A 20,496-nucleotide genomic window follows, 5' to 3' on the forward strand; every position below is an offset into this window, starting at 1 on the left:
CCGCAAGACCGAGTCTTGAGCATGAAGGAAACGCCACATGGTGGGAGCTGGAAAGGTCTCGATGTGGTGAGCTTACCGCACTGGAGATGTGCTTTGAAGAGACTTGATGACAGGGTGTAAACATCCTTCTGGACTTACTGGTCCTTCTTGGTCCCAAGCTCTGAGGGTCTACAACTAAAACTAGATTTAGATATCAATGCTTCTGCCTCTTCTCACTTCCCCAAAAACTGAGGAACACGGTGGCAAGCTGGAATGGCAGGGAACAAGCTGGATGTAGTTGTCACAGCCAACACCTGCCCTGTGGTGGTCCACCTGTTCCCCAGCCAGCACAGGGTGGGTTCAGAGCCCCCAGCCTCTTCCCAGGGACCTGGTGCTCAATTGGTGACCCCTCTGCAAGAGAACCATCTTCCTTCATCTGTGCAGAAGTGTTTGATCCCACTCCCTCCCAAAATCCAACAGCCACGTCCCCATCTCCGGACGGGTCCTCCTGCCGCCGCACCGGCAAGCCCCCAGATGGGAGGAACGGGGCCTCCAGCACCACGGAGCACCAACCCAAAGGGTTGACATCCCCACCACCTGCGCTCAGCTTCCACAATGAACATCCTCCTCCATCTGCTGCTTTCTCCAGTCTGTTCCATCTCCCCCTCCTCCCCACATTGGCACCACCATGCCACAGACTCACACACCTTGCCCCTGGTGACTTGCTCCATGGTGGCAGAGCCCACGGGAGCCTGGGGGACAAGCAGGGGCTGTGGGGGCAAGCTGGGAAGGGAGCCCCAGCAGCCTCCATCCCCCAGCAAACAGGATCAGTCTTGCAGGCGGAGGATCGGGCAGAAAGAAACTCGTCCCTGCAGCTAGGATGAGCCACTGGCATTTTAAGGACTGTCCACGATGCCTTCCTTGGTCTTCTGGCGGGTGGTGGGCAAATCCAAGGCGTGACAGAAGGCAGGGTGAGGGAACGCTGTGCTCACAAAACAGAGGAAGGGGCATTACCATCTCAAGGCCTTCACAAAGACCCATTCTTAGGGTCTTTTTTTCCTCCTTTGGTAGCTTTTGACATGGGGCACGTCCAGGTTAAAAGCAGAAGAAATTCCCCAGCACTTCCTGACCAGGTTCACCTCGACCACTGTGGCTACTCCATCCTTGCATAGCCCGGATGGATCCACGTGGTCTCCTCGCACCTTCCTGCTACATGATGTGAGGCTGAACCTCAGTACTGGGAGGAGGAACATCCTCCTTAAGGATTTTGCAGAGAAAGAGGTAATTCTTTACCCCAACGATGCATTGTAATGATGCATCAAAGCCAAAACCCTACAGCAGGGTGCTCCCAGGGCTGCAGCCTTCACCGTCCCTCGCGGCCGAGGGAAGCAGCCAGCACCCGCGGAACATCCAGGATGGGCATCTCCGGAGGGTGGCCGTGGACGTCCTCATGTCCCCGCAGCAGGCGGCCCCGCTTCGGCTCAAGGGGTTTAAGCTGAACTAGTGCAAGTCCCTCCTGCAGACCCCCAAGGCGTAAGGCTCCCTGAGCTCTTAATGGGCTTACGGAGCTGCTGGGACGAGAGCGGCTCCTCCAGCGCAGGGGCTGGGGGCACTTAAAGGCATCGCCGGCCAGCAGCCCCCCGCAGCACCACCGACACCGGCCGTCCCTGGCACGCCGGGGGCCACCCACCAGCCCCATCCCGGACGGGCTATCGCTGACGGCACCAAGCGCTCAGCCCGCTCCTGCCCTGTCCCAAATCCCACGCACCCTCCTCCAGGCAGGCGTTCCCTGCTTGGCCTTGAGGACAAAGGCGGCTGCGTGTGTCGTGTCCCCCCCCCCCTCCCCGAGCTGCTCTGGCACTACAGCAGCTCTAATCCCCCCCCAGCCCGTGCCTGGCATCCCCAGGGGAGAGCAGAGACAACAGGTGCCAGGGAAGAGAGGAACGTCCCCAGTAAAGACTGGGGTGCAGCAAGCCGGTGGCAGAGGGCAGGCCAGCACGCCTGCTCCTGCCTGCGCGGGCACCCACAGCCCCGTGCCGGTACCTACGCCTGCACCCAGCACCCTGCACCAGCACCCCGTGTGCCCGCACCCCGTGCCTGCACCTCCACGCCGCGCCGGCACCCCACAGCTCACCCCGCACCTCACCCCATGCCTTGCAGCTCACATTTCACCCCACATCTCACCCCACTGCGTTACCCGGGGCCGTGCTGAGCCCACGCGGCGGGACCAGGGGGTGGCTGGCATTGGGGCAGGACCAGCTACAGGTTCCCCTCTCTCCGAGGGGCTCAGACCCCCCTCAAATTCAGGCTGGGGTGTGACAGGAGCACGTGCCACCCAGCACCCTGCCCAGTGAGGACGGAGGGGCCAGCACACCATCCCACGCCATCCCCAGGAAATCCTGTTTTTCCAGGTTTGGATCAAGCACAGGGGACCAGAGCGACGGCTGGCAGGAGCGGGGCCATCCGGGGAAAATCCTGCTGGAAAGCAGCAAAACCCCATCCCCGACAAGCCCGACCTGCGCTGCCGAGGCAGCCCCTCGCCAGCCTGCCGCGCTCCAGAAGCGACAGTTCTGCCTTCCTGCTTCAACATATTTTGGGTGCTTGGACTCCAGCATCTAGGTTTGTGCCTTTGCGTATCTTAAGAGGGGAAATATATAAACAAAAAGAAAAAAAAAAATCAAACAAAAAACCTGGGCACGTAACTGAGCTCCCGTGATTTCCATATCAGCTACTGTACACGCACACGGCATGGAAAAATCCTTAGGAAATTTCTGCTAAAAAATAAAAAAAAATAAAGGAAAACCCACAGGAGGCTGAGCTCACCGGACACAGCATGCCAGGAGGGGCTGACAGAGCTGTTACGGTCTATTGGGCCAATAATCCACAAACTAAGACGGATTTATTGTACATGGCAGATCGTAACAGCTCCAAAGAAACCATCACTGTCTCCCGGTGCTTAAAATTCACTTTCTTGGGGGAAAAAAAAGGGCCAAAATATGGCTTTACGAGATAAGATGCGTGGTTGTACCATTCTGTGACAGACAGAAGCCTGTGCAAACACATATATGGGTTTTTTTCTTGATATATAAATAAATAAAATATCTCCTCTTCCAAGGCGAGCGCGACTGCATTACCCGGCTTGGAGCGCTGTTGTTACCACCAGATTACCCGGCTTGGTTTCACCTCCGTTAGCAAGATGGATTTGCAGGGATGTTGTTTCCGCCCCAATATTACCACCCGAACACAGAGGGAGATAAAAATTAAATTAATGGAAGCCAACTTGAGTCCCTGCACCCATCTGGCTTGCTGGGATGGGTGGGTTTGGGTGCCCTCTCCTTGGAGGGTGCAAGCCTCCAAGAAGCGAGATGCCGGAGCAGAGAGCAGGCTCTTCCTACCGGCACGACACTGTGATGGCAAAGCAAGCCCAGGACGGGGGCGATATTTAAAAAAACAAAAAGTAATAATAATACTTAAGGGCAGAGCTGGTGCTTTCTTTTGAAGCTTTGTTCCTGGGCGGACAGGAGCCCCAGCCAGCGCGGAGGAGCAGGACCAGGAGCGGGACCAGCCCGACCCCGGCGGTAATTGCGGCGTCTGTTCGAATCGCTGCGACGCTGGAAATCACGCTGGGCCCGGCTGAGAGCTTACCGGCCGGCTGATCATATCAGACGGGGATCAAAGAGGCTCAGCTAACGGGTTTAGTGCGCAGCTCGTCCCAGCCGGCGCTGCCGCCGAGGGGGGAGGCCAGGCTCCCGCTCGCCCCGGGGGGGGGCCGCGCGCCCGGGATGCTCGTGGGAAGGCCGGAGGGTGCACGCGGCAGCCAGCGTCCCTCGGCGGGGGGATGCCGGGGGGACGCCCGGTGAGGCAGCCAGCCCCGAAGACCCCGGGATGGCGCCTGGACGATGGGTCGGGCAACGCCATGCGCTCACCCTACCAGCGCCCGCCGTACAGCCCCCCAGCCGCATCCCAAAACCATCCCGGGGGGGTGCGAGCGGTGGGATGCTGGAGCAGGCGACCAGGCGAGCAGCTTTCAGCTGCCCTCGGAGACTCGGAGCGACGCCCGTGGGCAGGGATGGGTGCAGGGAGCGGGTTTGCATGGGGTGCCCCGGCTCCAGCCCCCCCCCCCCGGCAAGCAGCACAGCCGGCCACGGGAAGCGATCTGCCGGGCGGCTCCAGGGAGGGAGTCGAGCCGAGTAATTAGAGCAGGAGGCTGTGAGTCAGCAAACGATGCGTAACCTCGCCGAGGTTGACAATGAGGCAAAAGATGGCAGTTTCGACCGAGAGCGCCCGCTGAAAGGGCACATTTAGATATGCAAGAAGCAGCAACTCCCAACAATTGCAGGGCTGGCGACCCGCTCTGCAAACCACGCTGCTCCACAGTGACCGTCTGGCTGCCAAATATTTGACGCCTTTCTCCAAAATCATTGCAAATAGAGATGCGGTCGGTCGCAGCCCAAACCCTACGGGAGCAAGGTAGCAGGAACCGCTTCCAAAAAACTAGTGTTCAGGGGGGAAGATGCCGAGCAGCCTCTCCTCCAGCACCCCAGGCTGCCCGGGGAGTGGGATACGGCCAGGCTCGGCAGCTGACCTTGCTCCAGATGCCCTAGAGAGAAGAGCAGCCGGCAGCAGCGATCCTCCCGGCACGCCCGCTGCGCTCCGGGATGGATATTAAGGGCGAGGTTTGGCTTGGAAGCAAACCCCAGCTCCAGCTACAGGCTTGTCCCCCCCCGTTTTGGGGGGGTCTGTCAGGGCTGCAGGCAGGTAGGGCCCTGCCACACAGCAGCCCTTGGCGAGGAGAGTTTAATTAACCCCAGAAAGCAATCGTTAAACGGCCAGCCCGGGTAATCGATGCGGAAGGGGCAGCTTGCTGCCGAGGGACCATCTGCTCTGGGGAGGGATGGCGGCTCATCATCCCCCCCCCGCTGCCCTTCGCCCCATGCCTGCCGGGAAGCCGCTGCGGGGCAGCTGGTTTGGGGGCCCAATCCTGAGCTTAACACCAGCCAAGCTGCCCCCAGGCAGGATGGGAGCTGCCCAGCGTGGGTCCCTCCGCCTCTCGCCTTGACCCTCGCTTCCCGTAAAGCCCCAGGTCCCCAAACCACGTGATTTCCTACACGTCGCAGCCCCCCCCCCGCCCAACCCCGGCACAAAGCCCGTCCAGGGGCCCCCGCCGGAGGGTCCCTCCAGAGCAAGACAGCTCCAGTAGCCGGGATGCAGCTGAAGGAGAGCTGGGCAGGGATGTGGCCAAGCATCCTCCTTGCCCTGCAGCTATTTTCACCCATGAGATGAGTTTGGGGCAGTCTCAGCCCTGAGGGCACAGGGGGGTTGTGTCTTTTGGAGCACCTGGCCCCCCAGGCACACCTACGGCCAGACTCATAAGGGAATACTCAGAGGGATGCTCTCGGGATCCCGGCATGGCGCAGGGTACCAGCCGTCCTGCCGTGGGGCACCGCATCCCCTCCCGTCCCTGCCTGCCCTGCCTGTCTGGGCAGGGATGCCCCACAGCAGCCCGGCGGGAGAGCAGCCGGACAAGCAAACCCCCGCGGGCTGGAGGCAGCAGGGAGAACCTGGAAGAGCTGCACTGCTGGAGGGAAACTGAGGCAGGGATGGGCTGGGATGCGCCCATGCTAAGGGACCCAGATTCGGTTTTTCATGCTAGTCCCCATCCCATGGCCACCCCAGTATGAGCATGCACAGAGGGGGACAGGGAGAAAAGAGGTTTTGCTGCATCCAGCAAAAAAGCTGGCCGCATTGCACAGTGCCTCCCTGTGCTCTGGCGACAGCCTCTGCTCCCCCAGCACCCACCTGCACCTTCAAACTCCACGGGCAGCCCTGAGCTCTTCTCTAACCCCGTACTTCCAAGCTTCTCCTTATTTGCTTTTATTTCCACCTGTTAAATAAACGATGCCGGGTGCTCAGGGGCAGTGGGGCTGGGTGGCGCACGCCCGCTCCCAAGGGACCCAGGAGCTGCTCCCTGCTCCAGGGCACCGACTCCAGCTCTGGGATGGGGTCCCTCGGCAAGTTTGGGATGGGCGCAGGGAGACCCCTGGCCCCTCGCCCCATGGTCACCCCCCAGGAGAGCTTTGGGGGGCAGCTGGGGATGCAGCTGGCAGCAGCGTCCCAGCGCAAAGCCAGCCGGGGTGGGGGAAGAGCAGGATTTTGACCTCCAGGACGGGACTCGGCAAGACTGGTGTCCCCAGTAGCCTCACTCCTCCCTCTCCTACAAGGGGACCTTCTACGGTCATCACATCCCACCCAGCTCCCAGTGCCATCACATCCTGGGAAGCCCGCGGGGACATGCATGGCTCTGTTGGGGGACGCAGAGAGAGCCCAGCTGCACAGCGGGGAGTGCTGGGGATGCAGATGCTGGGCATGGAGCCGCAGGCATCCTCCTCCTGGTCTGCATCTGTCCCCCACCCCTGGGGAGGAGAGGGGACATTCCGGAGCAGGAGGAGGGCTGCATCCCACGGAAAGAAAGGAAATGCCGCGAGGAGCCCGACGGCACTACCAGAGCAGATGCTGCGGCAGGGTCGGCACAAGGGACAAGCCCTGGGACATGGCACGGCCCTGGCACCAGGAGGAAGCCCTGCCCTTGTCCCCTGGCCTCCCCTGGGGTGGATGAGAAGATGCAACTGGTGCCATCCCAGGTGCAGGCAGGGTGACAAATGGGTCCCCAGGATGCCCAGGACCGGCAGGGTCCAAAGCGACCTGCGAGGCACAAAAAGTAGGTTTGCGCCCTTCCTTGCCCAGGGCCTGAGAGACACCTCAGGCTCCTCTTCATCACCTCCTCATGCTGTCCCAGACCTGCAGACCCCCAGGGCAGGGGACCGCATGGTTCTCCCCTCTCCGATGGCAGCAGCTCAGCTGGAGGGGGACGGTGGTCCCTGCACCCACGCACACACACCCCCACACACCAGCACCATGGCACGGGCATGGGTACCAGCTCGAGGGCCACCTCTGCTCCAGGAGAAGGTTCTGGTGGATCCGGTTCCTGGCTGGCGATGGCTGCTGGAACTGCTGGGAGAGCAAGCTCGGGCTCTGGCATGGAGTTGGCTGGGCGACAGCTTGCCAACACACCCCACCGCACCGGAGCTCCCAGAAGAATACTCAGAGGGATACTGTTGGTACCCCAATGACGGCCAGGGTACCAGCTGCCCTGCCACAGGGTGTGGGGATGAGGCGTTCCTTCCCATGCCTGCCTGCCCTGCCTGTCTGGGCAGGGATGCCCTATGGCAGCCCACTGGGAGAGCAGCCAGACCGCCGTGGGCAGGAGGCAGCGGGGGAGACACCTGGAAGAGCTCAGCTGGAGGAGGGAAACTGAGGCAGGGAAGGGCTGGGATGCGCCCACGCACTTGGTGCCAGCAAAGGGACTCAGAGCCAGCTTTTCCTGCTACTCCTCATCCCGTGGCCACTCCAGTATGAGTGCACACAGAGGAGGACAGGGTCAAAGAGGGAGCAGGAAGAACCTCCCCCCCCCCCAGCACCACCAGCCCCCAGACATGCAGCACGGGGTGCGAGGCAGGAGCACATCCTCAGCGGGATGCCACCCCCCCAGCACTCTCAGGAAGGATCCAGCCCCCAGCTGCCTGTTGGTCTTCAGCGCTGCTGGATCCAACCCCACAGGCTATGAAACACCCGAGCGAGCGGTGGCTGGACCTGCCCACACCACCCTAGCACGGTATCTGCCTACACAGCTGCCAGGCCGGTGCTTAGCCCCTCAAGCCGACGCTTGACCCCCGAGCTGGTGCTCAGCCCCTCAAACCAGGGCTCAACCCCAGAACCAGTGCTTAGCCCCCTGAAACCATCGCTGAACCCCCGAGCAAATGCTCAGCCCCCTGAAATGGTGCTTAGCCCCCCAAATGGGTGCTCGATGCCCAAACTGGTGCTTAACTTCCCAAAATGGTGCTCAATCCCCAAGCCAGTGCTGAACCCCTGAGTGGGTGCTCAGCCCCCTGGACTGGTGCTTGACCCCCAAGATGGTGCTCAGCCCCCCAAAACAGTGCTTGACTCCCCCAAGCTGGTGCTCAGCCCCCTGAACCAGTGCTCAACGACTGAGCTGCTGCTCAGCTCCCCAAAATGGTGCTCGATCCCCAAGCCAGCGCTTAGACTCCAAAGTGGTGCTCAGGCCACCAAAACAGTGCTTGACCCCTGAGCAAGTGCTCAGTCTCCCACAACAGTGCTCAATCCCCGTGCTGGTGCTCAGCCCCCCAAAACGGTGCATGACCCTCGAGCCAGTGCTCAGCCCCTTGAAATGGTGCTCAGCCACCCAAACCAGCGCTTAACCCCCCAAACCAGTACTTGACCCCCCAGCCAGTGCTTAGCCCTCCAGAATGATGCTTGACCACCAAGCCAGTTCTCAGCACCCCAAAACGGTGCTCAACGCCCAAGCTGGTCCTTAGCCCCCTAAAACGACGGTTGACCCCCAAGCCGATGCTCAGCCCCCCAAAACAGTGTTTGACCACCAAGCCAGTGCTCAGACCCCCCAAAAAGACTCAGCCCCAACAGAGGGGTCAACCCCACTGGGAGGTGCCCAAAGCAGAGCCGGCTCCGCTTTACCCCCCCGGAGCACCCACGGACCCAGGGAAGAGGTCCGGGCTCCCAGGAGAGGAATTACCCCCGGGCCAGCCCAGCCCTGGGCGGACAGGGAAGAGAAGGGACTAGGACACGGCTGCCCTGGGGTCACTGCTGCCCATCCTCCCCAGAGAAGGCCACCCCAGTTTCCTCCCAGTACACAGACTGGTCATGTGGTCCTTCAGAAAGGCCGCACTCCCCAGTTTCCTTTGCCCCCGGTCTCAGCATCTCCCCTGCTTCATCGCCAAAGGGACGCGGGAGCACCGCCTCTGGAGGGGACGTGCCCCCAGCACAGCGGGGACCCCCCCAGCCTGGAGGGGACCCCCTCATCCCCCCTTCCCGGTGCTTCCCAGGGGAGCGCTGCGAGGCTGAGATTGCAGAGCCACCAAGGGAGGGGGGCCCAGCCAAAGGCGAGGAGCTCTGTTGCCTGAATACATGGTACCAGGTCCCCAGTTATCCCCAGAGGAGGCCGCGCGGCGGGATGGTTTCGGGATGCGGTCCAGGGAGCTTGGGTGGGACGAGAGCACGCCCCACCTCTAACGGGGGCAGCCGCGGGCAGGGCAGGGACTTATTCCCCACTGCCAGGGGTGTTTCCCAGCCCCACCTGCCGAGCTATCGGCCTTTGGGATGAGCTGCTGAAGCCGGCACCCCGCAGCCCAGTGCCAGTTCTTTCCAGGATTAGGCTGGCACCAGTTATCAGTATGTCCCCCCCACCAAAAATCCCCTCCCCATCACCCGCTGCCAGTTGTGGCTGCCTGCAGCCAGCACCAGCCACAGGCAGCCTGGCTCCCGGGGACCCCTGGGGACCTGCCGCTGGCCCCCCAGGTCCCCCATTCCCATCCCCCAGCTCTGGCATCTCCAGACCCGCAGACACAGCCCCCATCGCTGCCCCGTCCCCCCATCCCTCCCTGCCACCCCCCCCACCCCTAAACAAACTGCCGGCCGCAGCATGAATTCATTCCGGTTTAATCTTCACGGTGCATCAGCATGGGGGAAAAAAAACAACACCTTTTTTCCTTTTTTTTTTTGGGTCTTAATCTTTACCTGGGGTCATATTTACTAATCCTCTTGCTAATCCCCCAACGCCTTCACAAAGGAAAAAGCCCCATCCTCCGCCGGCCCGAGATGCAGCGACCACCGGCTGCTCCCAGCAGGAGCGGGGCTGGGGAGCACCCAGAGCCCGGCGAGCGTGCGCCGAGGCCCCCGGGCACCGCGGGTTTAGCGCTCAAGGTGACACCGTTTTTTCCCAACGTGTGTTTTTAAAGGCTTTTTTATTTAAGGAGCCCAAATGTGAGGATGGGGAGAAGGGAGGCAACGTGGCGGCAGGGAGATGCGGGCGCTCCGGGCGAAGGAGGCAAAGCCTGCAGGTTTTTGCTCGACTCACGGGCTCAAACGTTTAGGAAGTATTTAGGGAAAGGATGAGAAACTGCCCCTTTGAAAGGATTCGGTGGAAAACCATCCGCCGCTGGTTTGCATGCCCCCCACAGCCAAGGTGCACAGGGACCCCCGGGAGCATCCCCCACCGCTGGCCCCCAGCCTGCCGGACACGTGGGGCCCCGAACCACGGCGGTGCTGGGGGCGCGGGCAGCAGCGCTGCCGTTCCCTGCCTCAGTTTCCCCATGTGTAGAGATGACGGGTCACCCCCTCTTCGGGGGGATTCAGATGGCACAGGCTGCTCTTGAACCACCTTCAGGTCACCATTGGTGCTGGGGAGGGGGGGCATGCTTGGGAATCACACCGGGGTTCTGCTGATGGGGGGTACAGGGGGTCTGCAGACAGGGGGACAAGGGTTCCTGTGGATGGGGGGGACACAGGGCTCTGCAGAAGGGGGGGCAGGGGGACAGGGGGCTTTGCACGTGGGAGGCTCTGCAAACAGGGGGGACGGGGCCCCTGTAGATGGGCGGACAGGAGTCTCTGCAGACCAAGGGGACAGGGGTCACTCCAGAAGGGGGGACAGGGTTCCCGATAGATGAGGGAGCAGGAGGCTCTGTAGAAGGGGGACGGGGGCTTTGCAGACGAGGAGGGGACAAGGGGGAGAGGGTTCCCTGCAGAAGGAGGGGACAGGGGTCCTTGAAGATGGTGGGACAGAGGTCCCTGCAGAAGGGTGGGACAGGGGTCCTTGCAGACAGGAGGGGACAGAGGGGACAGGGGTCTCTGCAGGTGGTGGGACAGGGGTCCCCGCAGACGGGGGGGACAAGGGTCCCTACAGATCTGCCCTTCTCAGGCCAACCTCCTGCTGGGCCACCACTGTACTGGGGCTGCCCCCCACCTCTGCTGCAGCGGGGGGCTGCACAGAGCCCCCCCCCGACATGGCAGGGGCTGCCTGCAGCCCTGCCTCGGCCCCCAGCCCCCCGCGGGCCCTCGTGCCCCGCCGGCAGCCGGCGAGCTAACCGGTTATGGCAGCGCGGCCCTCTCGGCCGCGAGACAGCGCACGCTCGACCGCGGCCGGCACCTTGCCGCGCCAGGCTGGAATTTGCAAGCTGTCCTGATGCATTAAAGCGCAAACGCCTGGCGTCCGGCTCCCAGCCCTGCCGGGGCCGTGCCGGGCCATGGCATCCCCTCCCCAGGGACGCCAACGCTGGGCCAGCTGTCCCCAAGGGTGGCCAGAGCCGCCCTCATCATCTTCATCTTCTACATTTATTTTTTTCTCCCCCCAACACCAGCTTTAAATAGCTCCTTCAGCGGAGCAGGGAGACGCTGCCAGGCTCCCGCTGCCACCGCAGCAAGGCAGGGGACGCGGGGGACATCCAAAGCAGAGGGTCCCCACCAGTGCTGGCACTGCGGGCAGGTGGCCCGGGCCAGGCGGAAGCACGGCAGCGTGGGGCCCCTTCCAGCGGGCAGCCCAGTGTGCCGATTCGGTGATGTGCACCGGGGCACAGAGGCGATGGAGAGGCACGGATGGACAGACAGACAGGACACTCCGCTCGCCATCCCAGGGGGGTGGGTCAGGCAGAGGCACAGGACCCCGCAGTGAGTGTCACAGCATCCTCACAGGCACAGCACTGCGAGGACCACCCTGGAGAGCTGGCCAGAGATGGGCTGCAGTCCCCTTGGGGAGCACCAATTCCCAGGGGATCGCAAGGTCCTCCCTCCCCTGTGCCCAGAGCCGCACCATGCCCCCCCCAGCTCTGCTCCCCACGCTGGGAGCTTCCCACCAGGGCCAGCACCCACCATCCCACATCCCCCACCCCAGTGCCCTTCAGAGAGCCCCCTGCTCCCAGGGGACTCCCTGGGACCTCCCAGAGGCCACCTGCCACGCGTGCCCTGGGCTGCTCCTCCGGGTCTTTCCAGCGGGCTGGGCACGCTGCAGGAGGCTTAGGCACCCACCAGGGCTGCAGGCAGACGGGACGTCCCACTCCCCAGCATCAGCACGCACTCGCCCCTCGCCCAAGCCCGCAATGATGCTCCCAAATCACCGCGGGCCCTGACGCCTGCCCACAACCGCCGGCGCAGCCAAGAGCCAACCTGCAGAGGGACATACCCATCCCGTGGCCAGGCAGGATGGGCTCAACTGGCCATGCCAATCCCAGCCGGCGTGGGGCAAACTGCAGCAGGATGCCCGTGGGAGGAGGGAACGGCAACAGCCGGCTGGAATAGGAGTGTGAAGAAACGCCTCTTGCGTGCTCTGTCCGGAGCCAGCTAACGAGGCCATATTTGAAATGCTTCGCATACCTCCGGTCATCAGATTAGCAAGATGCAGAAGGTAAAGCAGAGGGCAAGAGGAGCGCTCCCCGAGCCAGTGATCCTCGGCCGCTTGCTCCCACAGGCTGCGGGAACTGGGGGAAAAGTCCCCGGCTGGCAGAGGGGCGCAGGGACTGAGAGCGGCCACAGGGACCCCGGGAGCAGCGGGTGCCTGGGATCTACCTCCCTGCTGTGATCCCAGCCAGACACAGCACGGATGCAGGAGGGGAAGGTGGAGAAGGACAACCCAGCCCGGCACTCGCAGCCCCGGGTTCAGCCGCCCGGGCTGTCCACAAGCCTGCTGCCATGTCCCGGCCACCGGCCACTCCCACCCCTCACCTCCCCATGGCCCAGTCGAGACCTGGATCTGCTGAAAGACCTTTCAACATGTAAAGGGGCTTACAGGAAGTCAGAGAGAGACTTTTTACCAGGACCTGTCGTGACAGGACAAGAGGCAAGGGTTTTAAACTGAAGGAGGGCAGGGTTAGGTTGGACATAAGGAAGAAATGCTTTACGATGAGGGTGGTGAGACACTGGAACAGGTTGCCCAGAGAAGTTGTGGATGTCCCATCCCTGAAAGTGTTTAAGGTCAGGCTGGATGCGGCTTTGAGCAACCTGATCTAGTGAAAGATGCCCCTAGATCTTCTGGGGGACGTTGGACTAAATGATCTTTGAAGGTCCCTTCCAACGCAAACCATTCTATGAGTCTGTAAAAGGAGGCAAGACCCCACACAGCCTCCAAGTAACCTCAGCGGGCACAGTTCGTTTGCCCTCCCTTGACCTGGACCCAAACCCAAAGACAGACTCCTCCAAAGCGGAGGGCAGAGCACTGGTCTGCACCTCCCACGGGTGTAGACCTCCCTCCATCAGGCTTTGCACCAGCGTCAAAGGGTCTTGAGCCACCCCCAAGACATGAATGCTCCTTGGGCACAAATGGTCCTCCCTGGCCACGCTCCAGGTGCAGGAGAGGCTGGAGAGCAGGAACCTGACTCTGAGCAGCAAGCAGGCACAGAGGAGAAGAGCCTACGGGGCATGGAGGCAGCAGAGCTGAGAGCACCTGGATCTGCAAACACTTGGGACCCTTCAGGGTCGGGATGTTCAAATAAGAACCCCTCAGCCTTCAGGATGTTCAAGTGGGAGACTCAGGACTCGGATCTGGACCCCAAACTGCTTTTCTCAGCCAGTCTCTGAGGGAGAGAGAGAGGCACAAAAGACACAAGGGCAGGTCCCAGCAAAAAGAAGTGAGAACTGATGACCCCAGGACCCCTGGGGACGCCAAGAGGCCACCTGGTGTCCAAGCAGACAGAGCTGCATTGCTCATTTGGGCACAGCCAAAGACTCTCATAAGGAAGACCATGGGAGATGGATATTGTCCAGACATCCCTATGAAGAGCTGAAGCACAGGCATGAACTCAAGGCAGGTTTGCAAAGGCAAAAATGAAACATCCATCAAGGCACAGCCACAGGCGAAACCAGGGCTGCCTCCAACAGCGGGCGACCACCAGCAAACCAAGAGATGATCAGAGACAGCAGCACCAGAGGATGCCAGAGGTGAACATGCCCAATCTCATCATACCAGAGCACAAACCCAACCCTTGCTCAAGCCTGGGCCATCCCCAAGAAACTCAGCAAGTGCTAAGCACATGTGTGCCAGAGTCAACTGGGGTCTCATGGGTGGCAGCAGCCACCCAGAACCCACTGGACTCACCTAGAAGCACCTGGCAGCCCACAAGGCAGCCCACAGCACTGTTCCCCAGCCCTGCCACCACCAAGTGCCTGGTGCCACAAAGGTGGCAATGCGACCCTTGGGATGAAGCCCATCTCAGAAGCGACCCAGAAATGACAGGCTACATCTCACACCATGGCGCAGATCCCATCCATCACCCACACCGTGCCACCGCTGAAGAAGTGTATTGCAGTGTTGACATGGGGCAGAGCCAGTGACATAAGCCCTTTTCCAGCTCCCACCTCTCTGAGCTGGGAGAGTGGAAATGGAAAAGCACATCCTGCTGGGAAAATCAGAAAATGGCATTTCTTTCTTTCCCACCAGTTCCAGGGTTGAGAGCAACACATACCTTCCCACGCCTGGGCCACCACACCATAAGCAGCATTCTCTGGAGGTGACGGGTCCTCATCCTCCCAGCACAAAGGATGTCCAAGTTCAGGCGATGGAAGACACTTTGGTACAAGCAACACTGTTCAAGGATGAGGACACAAAGCCAGACCCACAAATCGCAAGGCAAGACCACAGCCTGGGAGCCAAGCCTTCACAAGGTGGACACCGCAGGGCCGTTATTCAAGTCCCTTTTCCATGCCATAACGATGGATGGGTGGAAACCCGAGACACCAAGGCAGCCTCTAGAAAACCTTCTGACCTTAAAACTCCTTTTATTCACATATTAACAGGCTGCCACCCATGTGCGGCAAGGGCTGTCATCTCAGACCGTCAATACCCTCCACCTGCTTGCAAGCCATGGGAAAAGACGAGCCAGGATGAAACCACTCCAAAGATGTTATCGATGCACCCCCCCAGCCCCATAGCACCCCGAAAGGAGAGACTATTGGGCAGGGCAAGGCCCTGCTCCTTGGCATGTTTGCACCATCAGCACTGAGCTGTTGATGGCTCCAAAAGCTTCTTTTGACTCTGGTCTTCAGGCGCCCGAGGGCCAGCGGCCAGGGTAAAACGTGCCCCTTGGACTCTCCCAAAGGCGATGGGACCCACCGGTCACCCTCAGCCACTCACTGGGGTCACACCATCCAGCTGCCTGGCTCTCCCTGGAGCTCTCCTAGGGCTCTAGCACCGCGGGCGTCCCAAGGGACACAGGGCAAGGATAGGGACGCAGGCTGCTCCTCGCCCTCATGCCCTGATGCTCACCCAGTGGGTTCCCCAGGATGGGGAGTCACAGCCTCCCCACCAGGACATGTCCCTCTGGTGAAGGCAAAGTCTGCTGCAGGCCTGATCCTGCACTGCTCCCCATGGCAGAGCCACTGCTGAGCAGGAGGAAACCCATATGTTTCCTCCCCGCTGGCCTGGGCCTGGGACTTCCCAGCCAGTTCCTCCTGGAGGTGGTTCCTCCTCCAGCCACCCTTTTGCTCCAGCACCTTTTCCCTTCTGCCCCTCCCATGCCACTGCCCCCCTTCACTGAATCACAGAAGGGTCTGGGCCAGAAGGGACCTCCAAAGACCATCTAGTTCCAACCCCCCTGCCATGAGCAGGGACACTTTCCACCAGACCAGGTTGCTCAAAGCCCCGTCCAACCTGGCCTTGAACACTGCCAGGGATGGGGCATCCACAACTCCTCTGGGCAACCTGTCCCAGTGTCTCACCACCCTCATCGTAAAACATTTCGTCCTTTTGTCCAGTCTAACCCTGCCCTCTTGCAGTTCAGAACTGTTGCCCCTTGTCCTGTCACGGCAGGCCCTGGTAAAAAGTCTCTCTCCATCTTTCTTAGAAGCCCCCTTTAGGTATTGAAAGGCTGTAAGAAGGTCTCCCCAGAACCTTCTCTTCTCCAGGCTGAACAACCCCAACTCTCTCAGCCTCTCCCCGTCGCAGAGCTGTTCCAGCCCTCGGACCATTTCGGTGGCCTCCTCTGGCCCCGCTCTCACAGATCCGTGTCTGTCTTGTGCTGGGGACCCCAGAGCTGGAGGCAGTGCCCCAGGGGAGTCTCAGGAGAGCGGAGCAGAGGGGGACAATCCCCTCCCTTGCCCTGCTGGCCACGCTGCCTGTGATGCAGCCCAGGATACCGTTGCCTTTCTGGGCTGTGAGTGCACATTGCCGGCTCCCCTCCCATCTGTCACCCACCAGTATCCCCCAGTCCTCCGCAGGGCTGCTCCCATCCCATCCACCCCCAGGCTGTGCTTGGACTGGGGGTTGCCCCCACCCAGGTGCAGGACCTTGCATTTGGCACGGTTGAATCTCCCATCCTTCCTCCTGCCCCATCGCCTGCCTGGCAGGAAAAGAGCCAATCCCACACACCAGCTACTGCCAGCGTCTCCATCCCTTCTCCACCCACTGCAGCCCATCCCCACGTCCCCAACAGGGTGGGGGGCCACCCTCTTCCCAGAATGGTGGTTCCCATCCTCCTCCCCAGACTGGCTGAGCTTCAAGAGCCCCTATTCACTGGGGGGGACACCCGGCCAGACAAGCCCCCCCAACCTCCCTGCCCTGGGCAGTGGGGACAACTGGGTGTCCCCCCTGGGGCAGGGGGGCCCTCCAAGACCCCCCACGCTCCCAGGAGTCAAAGTCGAGTCAGGGGAAAAGGAGGGGAAAAGAAAAAAACCCCAACCCTTTTGAGTGCAATATTTTAGTTGAGCAACAGAGCATGAGTAAAGGAGGGAGCTTTTCGTGGTCTGGTGAGTTTAAGCTATGAGCTGAAAGTTTAACTATTAATACACTTAATCAAGAGGTTGTTCCTACGGTCGGGGTTTGGGAAAACAAACGTGCCAGCAGGGCGAGGAAAGGCAGGGAGCAGCAGCAGCACCCGCTCCCGCCACCCCGGGGAATGTCCGTGCTGGGGGGGGAATGGAGGTGGAGGGTCCGGGACCAGCCGGGGCCGGATCCAGCCTTGGCGGAGCCTTGAACGGCCACAGCGGGAGGTGCCGGCGGGATGCTGGTTACAAGGGCCAAGCGCCCAGGAGCCAGCCCTCCTCCCGGCCCCCCATGCAGGACATTTGGCAGAGGGGACAATTTTGGGGAGAGGATGCCACCCCCAAATCCCACAGCATCCCCAGGTCCCAGGCAAGCAGCACCTGCACCGCCGACACCTGCCCATCCCCAGCCTGGAATGGCCCCGGTGACACCGGGGGGCTGCCGGTGGGTGAGGGACCCCCCGGGTGGGGGATCCCCAAAACGCGCCCCTCGGTGCCCCCACGGCATCTCCCCCACCGCCCGCCTTTGCCGAGGAGGAGGAAGAGGAGGAAGAGGCTGAATTCCAGGCCACGGCACCCAGAGCTCCTCTCCCCTGCCCGCCCACCTCACGCCGCGGGCAGGAGGTGCAGGCAGGCGCCTGGCAGCGTGGCGCCGGCTGCCCGCATCTCCACCACAAAATCCATGTCAAGGACGAGTCGGCCGCCTCCTGCCTTCTTCCCACCGAGGAGGGGCGGGGGCAGAGGTACGTGTGGCACCCAGCACAAACACCCCCCCAAACCCCTGCCTGCACCCCCCCCCGGCCAGCAAACAGGCCAAACGCCCTCCCTGCCCACGAGGCCACCAAATCCCCGGACGGCGCCGGACGGCCGCAGCGGGGGGCCGGGACGAACTTCTGAGCACCACCGGCGGGTCCTTTGTTACTCTGCTTTTGTTGTCACACGCCAGCGCGTCCCCGTCCCCATCGTCCCGTCATCGTGTCCCCCACACGCACGCACACCCCCCGACGCCGGCCCTGAGGTCAGGGCGTGACATCTGCCAGCTTGCCGGGTGGCATCGTCAGGGCGACACCGGCACCGGCATCCTGGGTTTGCCGGGCCTCCGGCGGGTATCCGCCGGGAGCCGGAGCCACCACGCGCGGTGACACTTTTCGGGTTCGAGGCTCGGCCCACGTGACGCCGCGACCGATTTGAATTCGTTGCGGTGGCAAGAGCCGCCGGCATCGCCGGGAAGGCGAGAGCTGGCGTCCCTGCTGGGTTCGGATGCTGGGAACGGGGAGGTGCTGCTAGAGAAGATGGTTCTGCAAAGCTTTTCCGGATAGAAATTTTAAGAAGAGACAGACGGACGGACGGAGAAGGGTTTCCATGCCTACAAGCGCTCCCGCTGAGCGGTACCTTTGGGGGGGGGTCACCACCTGACCCCCCCAACTTCCCATCCAACCCCTCGTCTCAACCTCGCTGCCCTCCCGGGGAGGGGGATGCAATGCAACTCCCCTGGGAGCAGCGAGGGACCAGGGAGCGGTGGGGGGGGTCCATCCCTCTGCAGCCCCAGGTGCGGCCCCGCCGCCAGGCAAGAGGACTCGGGGGGGGGGGGCGGGGGGGGACGGACAAAGCGGCACAAAGGGGCTGCTGACACAGCAAGGGCCCGTTTCCAGAGAAACAAAACTTCCGCCGGCTCCGGCCCCGCGCCCCAGGTAGCCGGGCTTGTGCATCCCCCCGCTTCCCCAAATCCTACCTCTAACCCCCCATCCCCACAGCACGTCAGCTTCCCCCCCCATCATACCCCCCCCCCCCTTCCCGGGGTCGTTTGCAGGCAGTGGGTGGCGGGGGGTAAAGGTTGCCAGGCCGGGGTCAGGGGCGACGGCACGGCGCACACATGTGATCCGTTATCGCAGGATGTGTGCGCAGCTTTGTTTATGCGTGGGACGTGGAGCGGGGCGGGCGGCGGCGCTTTGCCCCCCCCCCCATCCCTATCCCACCCACCCCCCCCTCCTCCTTCTCTCCCCAATCAATCATCCCAGCAAAGAATAAACCGACCCAAAGCAAACACGGGCCCGCAAATAGGACGTTGCCGGTTGCGGGATGCAGTGAAAAAAAAAAAAAAATAGTAATAATAAAAATAAAATAAGAGGGGGAAAAAAACCAACACCACGGGGCCCGTGGGGCTGCGATTCAGCAGAGTTTGGTGCCATAATCCCAGGGTTCAGGCACAATTCACAAAACCCCACGACGGCTTTGGGGCTGGCAGCACCCACGCCGGGCGCATACAGGGGATATTACACGGTGGACGCTGGCTCTTTGGGTGTCGGGGTGCATTGGGTGCCCTCCCCGCCAGAGGTAGGGGGGAGCGGGAGGTTTGGGAATCCCATCTGACGGCGAAGCGGGGGCGGAGGGGGGGAGAATTACTTGGAGGGGAGAGGGGGAAGGATAATAAAGTTGGGTTAGTTGTTGCACATGGCTGGGCGATGGCGAGCGGCGCCGCTCCCACGGCCACCCCGCTGCCGGTCACCGGTGGAGGAGCCAAACTGCCGCTGAAGCCCGGCGCACCCCCGGGGGAGGCGACAGCAACCCAGGCGGGGAACCCCGGCGCGGAGGGGCCGCTGCAAAGCACAGGCGGCGGGGGGCAGGGGGCGGGGGGGGGAAGCTGCCCCCCACCCCCACCCCCTCACCCCCCCACGCGAGATCCGCCGCGGGTGGCAGTGGCCGGCCCCGCGCGCTGCCCGCTGCCCGGGGCGCGCCGCCTCCCCCCGGCGCCGCGGCGCTGCCGGAGCGGCCGCCCCCGCCGCCCCCCGGCCCCGCCGCCACCATTGTCACCCGGGAAACCACCGGGCGATGCCGCGGCGGCCCGGGGCGGGGGAGGCTCGCCCCCATCCCCCCCCCCCTCCCGGCTCCCAGCGCATCCCCCGCCGGGGTGCGGGGTACCGGGGAAAGGGGACGAGGGGGGGGACGGGGGGGGGGGGTTCAGCCGCACCGAGAAAAACTTTGCTCGTTACCCCGCCGCACCCCCCCGGGAAGCGGCGGGGCCGCTCGGGCGCCGCGCAGGCAGCACCGGCCGGGCCCCGGCGCGGGCAGGCGGGCAGGCGGCCAGCTCCGCGCCCCGCCGCCGCCGCCGCGGGCAGCCCGGTAACGGCGCCGGGCGGAGCGGGGCGAGCCGCAGTCGCCCCCCGCCAAACTTTTTCTTCTCTCCCCCCCTCCCCTTTCTCCACCACCCCCCACCAACCCCCCCACCCCAACTCCGCCGCCGCCCGCCGGAGCGGCCCCGGGGGGGGGGCCGGCACCTACCGGCGGTCCGGGAGCCGCCGCCGCTGCGGGCAGCGCTGCCGGGAGCGGCGGGGGCTGCCCGGGGAGCTGGGGGGGGGGGGGAGGGAAAGAAAGGGAGCGGGGCGGGGGTTGGGGGGGGGGGGGTTCAGCACCTGCCCGGCGCCGGGGAACGGGGGGGGGGGGGGGCCCGGCGAGAGGGGAGCCGAGGCGGGCACGGTGCCTCGCCGCCGCCGCACACCCACCTCCACATCGCCGCTCGCTCTGGGAGTGCACAGCCCCCGAATCGCGCTGCACGGCGCTGCCGCCGCCGCCGCTGCCCGCGGCTGCCGGCAAAACCCGGACCGGACCGGACCGCCCCGCGCGCCCAGCCGCGCCGTGCCGCGCCGTGCCGCGCCGAGCCGCGCCGCGCCGCGCGCGCCCCCCGCCGCCCCACGCGCGCGCCGCCCGCCGCACGCCCCCCCACCACCCCCCCACCACCCCCCCGGCTCGCCCGACCCCCATGGCGGTGTACACCGCTACCCCCCCCCCCGGCCCCCGCCCCGTGTCTCCGTCGCCCCCACGGGTGTCACCCTGCCGTGCCCCGCCATGGGCCGTCCGCCCCCACGGGGGTTACCGGGCTGTGCCCCCCGAGTCCCATCCGCCCCC

At 63.2% G+C, this 20,496-nt stretch overlaps 1 protein-coding gene across 2 annotated transcripts in view; it reads right to left on the reverse strand.

The window, feature by feature from the left end:
- Window positions 1–20,218, reverse strand: part of CXXC5 (CXXC finger protein 5) — a 40,202-nt gene extending 19,984 nt beyond the window's left edge. For both annotated transcript variants that reach the window (XM_029998229.2, XM_029998226.2), the window contains exon 1: window positions 20,094–20,218. The gene's annotated coding sequence lies outside the window, so the exon portion shown is untranslated. The remainder of the gene's footprint in view (window positions 1–20,093) is intronic.
- Window positions 20,219–20,496: the final 278 nt, after the last annotated feature.

Source organism: Aquila chrysaetos, chromosome 22 (genome assembly GCF_900496995.4).
Source record: "Aquila chrysaetos chrysaetos chromosome 22, bAquChr1.4, whole genome shotgun sequence".
In the NCBI taxonomy this organism is placed as follows: Eukaryota; Metazoa; Chordata; class Aves; order Accipitriformes; family Accipitridae; genus Aquila; species Aquila chrysaetos.